General features: G+C 36.0%; 1 pseudogene; it reads left to right on the forward strand.

The window, feature by feature from the left end:
• Positions 1-1,439: 1,439 nt before the first annotated feature.
• LOC119508403 lies at positions 1,440-2,306 on the forward strand (annotated as a pseudogene).
• The last annotated feature ends 11,205 nt before the right edge of the window (positions 2,307-13,511 follow it).

Genomic DNA, 13,511 nt, shown 5'->3' on the forward strand with positions numbered 1-13,511 from the left:
CTCTAGCAGAAAATGAGTTAGAGTGAGCCAAGACTGAAGGCAAAGAGAGCATTTAGGAGGGTATTATGATAATCCATGTCCATGAAGTCAGTGACTTGTAGGGTAGAGACAGTGGTGATGTAGGTAAGTGGATGGATTTAAGTGGTGGCTTTTAACCTTATTAGACCTAATGCTGCAATTTAAAAAAAACTTTTTATTTTGAAATAATTTCAAACTTACTGGGAAGATGCAGCATAATACAAAAACAATGCAGTGAACTCTAATACATCCCTTACCCAGATACCCAGATTTACAAACTTTTAACATTTTGCCTAACAGTTTTTATCATATATCTCTCTTTCCATCTAATTTTCTAAACATATGAGAATAGCTAATGCTGCATTTTTATGACAAATATCTTGTATTGTATCTTTTATTTTCCTGAAATTACTAGATAATAATCCAACTAACATACATAATTTCAAAAATCAGTAAAATTTCCTAATATAATTAATATAAATAATAATTTAAAAAATAACATAATAAAATACTGTGTATTTTAGTATGGGCATAACTACACTAGAAAACAGAATCCCCAATACAATGACAAAGGGCCCATTATGAAGTATAAACATTTCCATTGATAACCACTGGATTAGAATAATACTTAGGCAGACAGTTGGACATGTCTTGATGATTTATTTTATGAGAGCAAGGGAAAAGTCAAATATGGCTTCTCTCTGGGGTGACAATGTGGTTGTGCCATTATCCAGCAATGGGAACATAAGGTAAAGAGTCTGGGTAGGGGGAAGATCATGCATTCAGTACAGGTCATGTTGAATTTAAAGTGGTTGTGAACAGATGATTAGTAATTATTTACTTCATATGACTTAATATAAATCTGAAATTCACAAGAGAGGACCTTACTTAAAACATGGATTTGGGAGTCATTACTGTACAAATAGTAAATGAAGCCATGAGACTATTAAAGGATAGTTGCTAGATTAGAAGAGAAGAAAGCCTAGGCAGGAGCTTGAGGAAATTCAACATTTAAGGACCACACATGCAAGAAGACCCTGCAGGAGAAATATATAAAAAGTTATCAGAAAGGCAGAAGAAAAAGAGAGCGCGTTTAGAAATCAAGGGAGGAGAGGGGTTATAAAAAGGGGGAGGGGAGCATTCTGCTGTGTTGGATATTTCTGAGTAATCAAGGAAGATAAGGACTGTGGTATTTTATTAATTGAGCAACAAGAGGATCATTGGACACTTACAGGAGGCATGTCAGTATAATGGCCTGATGAGCTTCATCTTGGTGGCATAGGGATTAGTGGGAGGCAGGGCTGGTTTCCTTATCTCTCAAACATAGGTATTGACGGTTCCTTTCCACTTGTGAGGTGAATGAAATGTAAAGGACTTTAATATAAGGTAAAATATGGTAAAGATACAATTTTGGAGAGCAGCCCAAAATGGCCGACTTTGAGGATCGGGTGTCGGATGAGGAGAAGGTACGCATAGCTGCTAAATTCATCACTCATGCACCCCCAGGGGAATTTAATGAAGTGTTTAATGATGTTCGGCTACTACTTAATAATGACAATCTTCTCAGGGAAGGGGCAGCACATGCATTTGCCCAATATAACATGGATCAGTTCACACCTGTGAAGATGGAAGGATATGACTATCAGGTCTTAATTACAGAACATGGTGACCTGGGTAATAGCAGATTTTTAGATCCAAGAAACAAAATTTCCTTTAAGTTTGATCACTTACGGAGAGAAGCAAGTGACCCCCAACCAGAGGAAGTAGATGGAGGTCTGTAGTCTTGGAGAGAATCCTGTGACAGTGCGTTAAGGGCCTATGTGAAAGATCATTATTCCAACGGCTTCTGTACTGTTTACGCTAAAACTATAGATGGGCAACAGACGATTATTGCATGTATTGAAAGCCACCAGTTTCAGCCTAAAAACTTCTGGAATGGCCGTTGGAGATCAGAGTGGAAGTTCACCATCACACCACCTACAGCCCAGGTGGTTGGAGTGCTTAAGATTCAGGTGCACTATTATGAAGATGGCAATGTTCAATTGGTTAATCATAAAGATGTACAGGATTCAATATCTGTTTCGAATGAAGTCCAAACTGCCAAGGAGTTTATTAAAATCATAGAGCATGCAGAAAATGAGTATCAGACAGCAATTAGTGAGAACTATCAAACAATGTCAGACACCACATTCAAGGCATTGCGCCGGCAGCTTCCAGTTACCCGCACCAAAATTGACTGGAACAAGATACTCAGCTACAAGATTGGCAAAGAAATGCAGAATGCTTAAAAGTTTGAATGTAGGATTCTTCAGTACATGGGGGATAGAGGATTCATTCAACGTGTGGTCATATGATAAACAGGTGGTTTATAAATGAGAGTGATATTTTGCTAGGGCTTTCAAAGTTAACTGGTTTTCTAGCCTCATGGGATACTGTTGAACCTCTAGGATTGTCTTGATTCTTTTGTGTTTTTGCGTTGTAATTTTTTGTTCCGCTGCATCTACTTTTTATTTTTATTTTTTTTAATTTTGCCACGTTTAATGTTGGGGAGAGAGCTCTATCCAGGAGTCATTTGACTGTTTAGAAAATTTTCCTAGCCATGAAGCCCTGTTGCCAATATAGACAGGTAATATGTTCAATATTTTTTATCCCATCTTCAAAGCATTTCTGGTACTTCATAGGCTTTTACTGATCTACCAACAGCCCAAGAGGCTGTCCTACACTATAGCTAAATGGAAGACACATTCATCCTTCTCCCTCCAACTGCTTTGATCATCACTTAGGGCATCTCATAACGGTGGTTTTCAAAATTTGGGGTTAGGGCTTTCAGGTTCTTTTTGTGGGGCAAAGGAAGTTTTCTGGAAATTCCATTATAGCCAGCTTCTCTGGGGAAGTTGTTTTTAAATCCAAAGACTTGAACCACATTCCCTGCACATGAACGTGTTTGCTTTTTTTCCTTCCCTCATTGTCTCTTTTCCATTTAGTACCATTATAAATATATACATCTGCATTTTTAGAAGAGAGTTTTACCCATTTATTATTATTTTTTTAATATTCAAGAACTGCTGACATACTGTGGATGTGGTAGAGTAAATCTAAAACTTGAAAAATGCAGATGTTGAAGAAATAATAGGTATCTTGTGCTTTAATACTTTGTGGCAGGATTGTACTATAAGCAAATGAATTAACTATGTAAATCACAAATAAAAAGTAAAAATGAACCAAAGTGAGAAGGATAGCTTCCAGTCAGTATCTTTCTATTGTAACCTGTTATTTAAGGGAATACTAGTGATTTGTTCTATATAGGATGTAAAACTTTTTCCAAATTACTCTTCTTCAGTTCTGCCTGCCAAGAACGCAAACCTAACTGTGATATAGCAAGCCTTCCAAGGTATATTGGCAGGTATGTGTGTTTAATCTCAGAGTACACAGGTGACATAGATATGATATGACAACTGGTAATGATGGATTCATTTACATTGTTTATACTTCTATGACCAGGCCTTAAAGGAAGGTCAGTTTTTTAAAAACCAAGTAGTGTCTTCCTACCTATCTCCAAATACATGTCAAAAAAGAAGGGTGATTGTGCTTCAGCTTTGTTTTTGCTCAGTAATACAGTCAAGCAAGAGTGTTTCCAAGTGACTCATTGTGCTGTATAAGCATTTTTATTTCAAATAAAATATATTTGTATTAAAAAAAAAAGATACAATTTTGACATACAGAGGAGAAAGGGAGAAATCATATTCTGTTTTTGCTTATTCTGAGGCTACCATCTTAAATGACCTGTTGAACTCATCTCTGCATGTTCTAAAACTAGTCAATACTTTAAAAAGTATTTAAAAGTATTTAAAAGTATTTAAAAAAAAACCCATGTGATTGGGAAGGCCAAAATCTCAGAGTTGCTATTGTTCTCAAAGGTTATTTTACCTAGCTTCTCAATGTCTGTCAGTATCCCCATTTTATTGTTCTCCCATGTGTGCACCTGACTTTGATTTAATACTTCTAAAGATGGGCAGCTTGCTACTTCATATGACTACTGGGGGCTGTATAGCATGGTCTATGAAGTTAGTTAGCACTCGGTTTGGATCCTGTTTCTACCAAGTTATTGAACTTGATATCTTAGGCAAGTTATTTAAACTATAAAAGCCTCAGTTTTCCTATATGTAAAATGGGGGTGATAATACCTACCTCTCAGACTTGTCAAGAGGCATACATGTGATGATGCATTTAAAGCAAATCAACACAGCCTCTGGCACAGAGAATATGTTTAACTGATGATAGATGTTATTTTTAGTATTTTATTTTGGACAGCTTTGACTGGTAGGATATTTTAAAAATCATTCTGACCTAAAATATTCCCCTCTAATTCTCAAACATTGGCCGTAGTTATTGCTCTTACCCTGAACAGCAACCCTAAATCTACTTTCCTCATAACAGCTCTTCCATCATTAACTTTTCTCTCCTCCATTATGAGTATCTCAATTTCTCCAAACTTTTCATATTTTCAAGGCTCTTGTCCATATTCTTTGGACAAGAGAAGAAAGAACTCACTTCAAGGTATCCTGTTCCTTTTCAGTGTAGAGACGGTGGCCTTTGATCTGATGGTTGAAGGATTATTGATAGCAAAAGGCATAATTTCGAGGTGTGGTTAAAAGTGGAGTGAGTAGGTATGTAAAAAGCATTGTTCTTTGAGGAAACAGTAAGCAAAGATGTTGGATGGAACTTTATGGAACATGTTTAGAAGTGATGAAGAGTTGAGTGTGGCTTGAGAAGCATTTGAAATTAAGCTGAGAGGCTGGTTAGGGTGTCACATACGGGGAGGTTTGAATGCCTTTCTAAGGAATTAATTCTATTTGGTAGGTAACGGAGATTCCTCAATGTTTTAGGGTGAGCATGAGGCATGATCAAAGTGTCATTTTTGTGTTTTGTTCTGGAAGTGATATATATGACGAATTTAAGGAAGAAGAGAGAATAGAATGACAATAGTCCAATTGCCCTATTTATGTGCCTGCCCACTCCTGAACTATTTTATTGAGACCAAGGGAATGTCAAATGCTGATTGATTACTGGACACAATTAGTAGGGCACAGGAGACAGGGAAAGGTGGATGGCTGGTTAGGGCCACTGCTATAGCTGAGGTTGGGGTCAGTCCAGCCCATAAACCATCTGGATGTCATCCAGCTAGGCTGGGATTGAATGGGGCTGTAAGTGTGGAATGAGAATCAAAACTAATGGTACTGCGACTGGGAGGAAAGGGACAAATATGGGATCTATGTTAGTCACAGGCAGCACTGCAACTTTCTTTGTTGCCTAGAGTACTGAGTATGTACAGGCTTGCTCACTTTTTTAAAACAGATACTTATCAATATTGATTTTTATTTTCTTTCCCCACAAAATACTATTAAAAATTCTAGCAAATCCAAAAATTGAAGTAAATACTTGGAAAGTTCACAGTTCTGCCTGGTGTAATCAAAGAAAGCTTCATAGAATAAGAAGAATTTGAACTTGACTTAAAAGATGGCTATGTTTCAATCTGTAAGGAGAGAAAATAAAGCACTTCACATGGAAAGAACAAAGCAAGCAAACAAAAATGGGAAGACTGGGTTATTCCCGAAGAAAATTTCATTAGGTTAGAGCTTCACTGTTGGATATGATAGCCACTAGCCACTCATGGCTATCTAGTTTAAATTAAATTAAATTAAATTAAATTAAATTAAAACTTCCATTCCTCAGTCACACTCGTCACATTTCAAGTGTTCAGTAGTCACATGTAACTACCGTATTCGCAGGAGCACAGATATGGAATATTTCCATCATTGCAAAAAGTTCTATTGGGCAGCACTGGCAGGAGAATGTGATGTACAAACAGAAATAATAAAAGGTAGGTTGTTATCAAAGGCTGGACGTATACCAGATTTTGAGTTTGTATGTATCAAGTAGGGTATTTTTGGTTATAAGAAATACAAAATTCAACTCAAACTAGTTTAAACAACAAGTGGAATTTATCAGCTCATGTATCTGAAAAGTCCAGAAATAGCTTTTTCAGAGTTCTTACTTGGTTTCCTTGTGATTCTCTCTAGTCTACTTTCTTCCTTGTCCGCCTCCATCCTCAGGCTGGTTTCCTACATGTAGGAAAATGGTTGCGGTTCTTCTAGGTCTCAAGTTCACACAAAACTCAAATCAGAAAAAGAGGGAGCTTATTTTCCTCCTGATCACTGGAATGAAAATTCCTGCTTTTTCTTGATCTTTCCCCATTTATGTGCTTGCCCACTCCTGAACTATTTTACTGATGCCAAGGGAATGTCATATGCTGATTGATTACTGAACAGAATTAGTAGGGCACAGGAGATAGGGTAAGGTAGATGGCTGGTTAGGACCACTCCTGTAGCTGAGGTTGGGGTCAGTCCTACCCATAAACCATCTGGATGTTATCGAGCTCGGGTGGGACTTAATGGGGCTATACGAAGCAGTGCTCATTGCAGTTCAGAATATGGAACCACTGCATGATTTTTATTTTTTAAATAACAAATCATCACTTTATTTGCCTCAATTAAATTTGAAAACCTTTGCTATCACACTCACAGATAAACAGAGAACAATCAGATACAGAATGACAAGGAGTATGTTATGAAAAGAATGATGAGAAGTATGTTATGACTTTAAAACACAGTTGCATAAAAAGTAGTATCTTCAAAATTGTAAGGAGAGATTTATGAGGAACTTAACACATAATATTCATACTGATGTACAAAAAGTATTAAAATTAAATGTGAAACATCTATGAAATATATAACCTAACCTTACATATTGCATGAAAATATCACTCACCAAGCTAAATAAGTTTAAAACATTATCTGGAAGTTCTTGATGTTACTTTTAAATGAAAAAAAACTCATTTTCATTTCACAATATGATGCTTGTTAGGAAAGTCAACATGTGACTTTAATTCTAAAATTATTTTCAGTTCTGGCATACCATGTAATTAGAATATTCAGTGACTAAAATAAGGAATTTTCATGGTTAGAGTAGTGTATATTAGTCTTTTGGTGACTTCTATCTCTTTCCCCAACTTATCTTATGCAAAGATTTTATTTCAGCCATAAAGCAACTTTTCAGTTTCAACACAAATAACTTAATACATAAAACCATATCATTCCTAAAGCCATGCATTTTGGTCATAAACAAACGGATAAACTAAAAAATTCATTCTCAGTAATTGAAATGTTTCTAATATGTATATATTACTTCAATTCATTCACTAAAACTAACTTTTAAAAAATTACGAATATTAAGAATATAGGGGACCACATACAGCAACAGTTAAAAAAAGCTGAAAAAGAGATCAGACTTCAATTAGAGATATGAATGAAGCTGATCTAGTTAGGACTAAGGCAAATCAGACAAAAGGGTAAAGGACAATATTGACTCTGTTTTAAAACTTCAACTTCTGTGTAAGACCAAAGGAAGAGATGTTTATTTGGTGCAAAATTTATATTTTCTGTAGCACACTATCATTTAATGTGTATGGTCAGTTTATTCGAATACCATAATTACATGGAACCTTGAATAGGGGGTGAGATCCTGGTTTGTACAGGTTAGTGTGATGCCCTTATATATTTCAGAGTAAGCTGGGCAGAGAATAAAAAAGTATTTGCATCCCACCCCCCTTGAAGGACTGGGAAAAAATATGGAAATATTAAACTCCCCAACGTGAGGAATACCTGATATTCTCAACAGCATTGGGGACTACCAATTTAATAGGCCAAGCCTTGATCTTGGGGCTTGCCCTTATGAACTTCATTCCTGCAAAGGAGAAGCTAAGCCTACTTACAATTATGCCTAAGAGTCAACCCCATAGACTCTTTTTTGTTGCTCAGATGTGGCCTCTCCACAGGTAAACTCACTCTCTGCCGATAAACTCACTGCCTTCACCCCTATGTGGGACATGACTCCCAGGGGTGTAAATCTCCCTGGCATTGTGGGACATGGCTCCCAGGGATGAGCCTGACTCTGGCATTGTGGAATGGGGAAAGACTTCTTGGACCAAAAGGGGGACAAGAAATGAAACAAAATAAAGTTTCAGTGGCTGAGAGATTTCAAACAGGGTCGAGAGTTCATTCTGGAGGTTATTCTTATGCATTATATAGATATTCCTTGATAGTTTTTAGTGTATTAGAATAGCCAGAAGGAAATGCCTGAAACTGTTGAACTGTAATCTAGTAGCCTTGATTCTTGAAGATGGCTATATAATTATATAGCTTTTACAGTGTGACTATGCAATTGTGAAAACCTTGTGACTAACTCTCCCTTTATCCAGTGTATGGACAGATGAGTAAGAAAATAATTGACAAAATAAATAATAGGGGAGATAAGGGGTATGGGATGTATTGGGTGTTCTTTTTTATTTTTATTCTTTTTTTTTTGGAGTAATGGAAATGTCCAAAATTGATTGTGGTAATGAATGAACAACTCTATGATGATACCATTAACCACTGATTGTACACTTTGGATGATTATATGGTATGTGAATATATCTCAATAAAATTGCATTAAAATTATGGAGGGAAATTGTGTATAGTAAAGATTAACAAAAAAGCAATTTGATTGAGCACTGAGCATCCTGTAACATTATAAAAGGTGGTTGAGATTAAAGACTAAAGGTTTTCCTTGTTATACACAAATCTCCCAATTTTTTGAGGTGTGGTGGGAGAGGGGAATAAATCATCAAAGAAACGAGATCACAAAAGAATTTATAAGAGGAGAAAGAAGAATGCATACATAAAAACATTACCTAATAAACCCAAGCATGTCATGATCTCAGTCTGAAGAAGATAGGGTGCATTTGCCTATCTCAGTCCTTGGCAAAAGCATTTTTTCCTTTAAGAATAAAGTCACAATCATCTGGTTTAAAGTGGTTTTCAGAAGCTGTTACAAAATCCATGAATTCTGTGGTTGAATAGAATCTTTAATATTCTGCTGCCCCTCTCCAAGTTCTTCATGTTACTAATACAAACACAGAAACAAATAAAAAATTATGGGTTCTGGTCTGGGAGAATCTGATTGGGGTAATCAAGGAAACCAGATGCCTAGACAACAGAAAACTACACTAGGAAAAATGAAGGTATGGCCCAGTCATAGGAACAGGCTTATACTTCATCTGAGATACAGGAATTGAAACAACTAATGCTAAATCAATTCAACAAGTTTAGGGAATATATGGCAAAAGAGATGAAGGATATAAAGAAAACATCGGAAGAACCTGAAAGTTTGAAAAAACAACTGGCAGAACCTATGGAAATGAAAGGCACAACACAAGAGATGAAAAACGCAATGGAGACAAACAACAGCAGATTTCAAGAAGCAGATGAAAACATTCAGGAATTGAAGAACAAGACACCTGAAATCCTACACATAAAAGAACTGATAGGGAAAAGAATGGGAAAATATGAGCAACATCTCAGGGAACTGAATGACAACATGAAGCACATGAATGTCAACATGAAGCACATGAATGTATGTGTCATGGGTGTCCCAGAAGGAGAAGAGAAGGGAGAAGGGTCAGAAGCAATAATAGAGGAAATAGTCAATGAAAATTTCCCATCTCTTATGAAAGATGTAAAATTACAGATCCAAGAAGCACAGCATACCCCAAACAGAATAGATCTGAATAGGCCTACACCAAGAAAATAATCAGATTATCAAACGTCAAAGACAAAGAGACAGTCCCGAAAGCAGCAAGAGAAAAGCGATCCCTCATATACAAGGGAAGCTTGATAAGACTATATGTGGATTTCTCAGTAGAAACCATGGAGGCAAGAAGGCAGTGGTGTGATATATTTAAGATACGGAAAGAGAAAAGCTGCCAACCAAGAATTTTATATTTGGCAAAACTGTCCTTCAAATATCAGGGAGAGTTTAAAATATTCTCTAACAAACAGACAATGAGAAAGTTTGTGAACAAGATACCTGCTCTACAGGAAATACTAAAAGGAGCACTACAGACAGATAGGAGAAGACAGGAGAAGGAGTTTTGGAACACAATTTTGGGTGATGGTAGCACAACAATGTAAGTACACTGAACAAATATAACTGTGATGTGGTTGAAAGAGGAAGATTAGGGGCATGTGGGACACCAGAAGGAAAGAGGGAAGAAAAAGACTGGGACTGTATAAGTTAGTGAAACCTAGAGTGCTCAACAATTGTGATAAAAGATACAAATATGTTTTTACATGAGGGAGAACAAATGAATGTCAACTTTGCAAGGTGTTAAAAATGGGGTGGTATTGGGGAAAAAATACAATCAATGCAAACTAGAGACTATAGTTAACAGAAACATTGTATTATGCTTCCTTTAATGTAACAAAAGGCAGTATACCAAAGCTAAATGTCTATAAGAGGGGGATATAATGGAGGGGTATGGGATTCTTGGCATTGGTGATGTTGTCTGACTCCTTTATTGTACCTTATTTTAATTTTATCTTTTCTTTTGTTGCTTTCTAGCTGTCAGTTTTTTCTTTCTTTTTCTTTTGTCTCTCTACCTTTTTTTTTTTTTTTTTTGACTCTTCGTCTTTCTTTGTGGGAGAAATGGAAATGTCCTTATATAGACAATGGTGGTGGTGGTGAATGTGTAATTACATGATTATACAGGGAAAATTGTTTACTTAGGATGGAATGTATGGTGCATGAACAAAACCATCTTAAAAAAATGGGTTGATGGATGAACCCTGAGGACATTTTATTGAGTGAAATAAGTCAGACACAAAAGGCCAAATATTGTGTGATCTCACTGATAGGAACTAATTATAATATGTAAACTCATAGACATGAAATATAGGTTACCAGGATATAGAATGAGGCTAAAGAATGGGGAGCGGTTGCTTACTATGAGCAGAATGTTTAACTAGCTTGAACTTAAGCGTTTGGAAATGGACAGAGGTGATGGTAGCACGTTATTGTGAGAATAACTAATAGTGTTGAATGGCATGTGAATGTGGTGGAAAGGGGGAGTTTAGAGTCACGTATGTCACCACAAGGAAAGTTGGAGGTTAAAACATGGGAATATGTAATACAGTGAATCTTGTGGTGGACAATATCCATGATTAACTGTACAAATATTAGAAATTTCTTTCATGAACTAGAACAAATGTATGACACTATAACTAGAAGTTAATAATAGAGGGATATATAGGGAAAATGTACCTATTGCAAACTATGTACTACAGTTAACATTCTTTCATCAACAGTAACATATGTACTACACCAATACTATGAGTCAGTAATGGAGGGGGGTGGATAGGGGTATGAGAGGATTCAAGTTTTCTTTTTTATTTTTACTTCTTTTCTGGAGTAATGAAAATGTTCTAAAATTGAAATAAATTAATTGTGGTGATGAATGCACAACTATATAATGGTACTGTGAACAATTGATTGTATACTTTGGATAATTGTATGGTATGTGAATAATTTCAATAAAATTAATAAAAAATAATCAATAACTCTTACCAAACAGTCAAACAAAAAAGTAAGAGCCTTCAAATTAGAGATTTCTGGGTCAGCTCAAAAAATTATCAATTTGAAGTTCAAAACAAAAACTGTTGCCGTTTCATATTATAGCATCTTTTATTTCTGTTATTTAAAAAAATAACTTTAAAATATTATGAATGAGATAAACCATACTGAACCTGAATAAAAGCAGTCTATTTTTAAATGAGAGGTAATAATGACTAACAGGAACAAGAAAATGAGAAATATTAAGATTTCAAGTAAATCTCGAGGAAACTTGACAATGGTGTCAATTGAAATATTTCTCCATGTAAAATATAATCATTAACAGATTAATAAAATTTATTTTGACTGATTAAAATGTGAAAGTAGTAAAACACATTCTCCCAATCAAAGGTTGCCTGTTATTTTTGTATAAATAACCATAATTTGCTCTACTGCAAAACCAGCAGCATTATGGAGTCTGTTCTTAGGATGATCAGTCATCTCTTTCTCTTTCATTCTTAGAATCTTGTTTCCTCTTTTTCTTTCAAAGACCTTTTCCTTCATCTTTTACTCTTTCTCTCTTTGTCAACCTAAGCATCATAATCACCATCCTGAAATTCTTCTTTCTTTGAATATGTGAGGCTTGTTTCATCTTATCCCTTTCCCAATTCTGAGCTTGCTTCATCTTGTCTTCATTCTCCTCTTCCTTTTTTTCTCCTCCTCCTCCTCTTCCTCATATTTTCTGCTCCATTGTCCATAATGTTTTGTTGCCTTTAGATCCGATCTCATCCTCCTTCTCTTTAGAGTTAGCGTTTCATTATTTTTTTCACCAAATCCCTCTAAGTATGTTTGACTGCAGCAGTTACACAGTATTTTCTCTATAAAATTTAATACTTAAACAAATCAAGAATTTTCAGATTTGTAGGAATCTGTAGTCTGAACTGAAATCTCATTCAGACTAAGGTAGTTAGAATTTGGACGTTTCCCTGCCTCAACTTCCAAGCCCTCAGAAATAATGTCACTAAAAAGCCTGACCAGTGAAATTGGTTCCATTTTAGCCATACTTAGAAACCCTTGTTCCTTAAAATGATCATTCATGCTTTCAGTTTCAACATTGATGACTGCAATTATAAAGGACCATTATAAAGAGGACTGCCCTTTATTCCCTCTCAGGCTCACCATGACCCTCTTCTCCACTACTGCCACTAATCTCATTTCCCCTTTCCTCCCTCTCTCACCAATTCCAATTGCAATATTTGAAAAAAAAGATTTGGAAATGAATGAAGAGAAAGATAAATATACCACTCCCCACCAACAGAAATAGTAGAGGGTAAAGAACAGAACAGCCAATGGAGTCCAACAAGGTTAACTTACCCTCCCTACCTCCTGGTCCATCCACAGCCACAGATACTTTCCCTTCAATGCTGTTCAAAGACTTGCATGATTTTAAAAATCAGGGTATGATGTGATCATAACTGTACTTCTGAAACATTACCCTGATGCTTCTTCAACATCTAAGTGGAGTTTCTCCATAGGTAGATGATAAAAAGGAACTAGAGGAATGGAGTTGAGAGTGGGCCTCAAACACTCTTGAACGAACAGAACATTTTGGATTATCAGTGTTTTGTTTTTTTAAAACTAAGTACTTAGGGATGAATCTGAGAAGAAGCAGTAAGAAAATTTGTCAGAGAACTCTGAGAGTTAATTTTCTGGAGGCTGAGAGTGAAGAGAATTTAAAGAAGTAAGGGATGTCCATTTCACAAGACGGAAGAGTGGGAAGAAGGCACGGAGTTGATGCTAAGAATATTGGCAGAGGCTTTACCCTCTGTGATGGTTAGGTTCATGTGTCAGCTTTCCCAGGTCATGGTGTCCAGTTGTTTGGTCAAGCACTGGCCTGATTTTTTACTGAGAGGCTATTTCTTGGGCTTAAGTCATCATAGATTGCATCTATGGCTGATTACATCTACAATCAACTGAGGAGATTGCCTTCAATGATGAGAGAAGTC

This window comes from Choloepus didactylus, chromosome 13 (assembly GCF_015220235.1).
Source record: "Choloepus didactylus isolate mChoDid1 chromosome 13, mChoDid1.pri, whole genome shotgun sequence".
Lineage (NCBI taxonomy): Eukaryota > Metazoa > Chordata > Mammalia > Pilosa > Megalonychidae > Choloepus > Choloepus didactylus.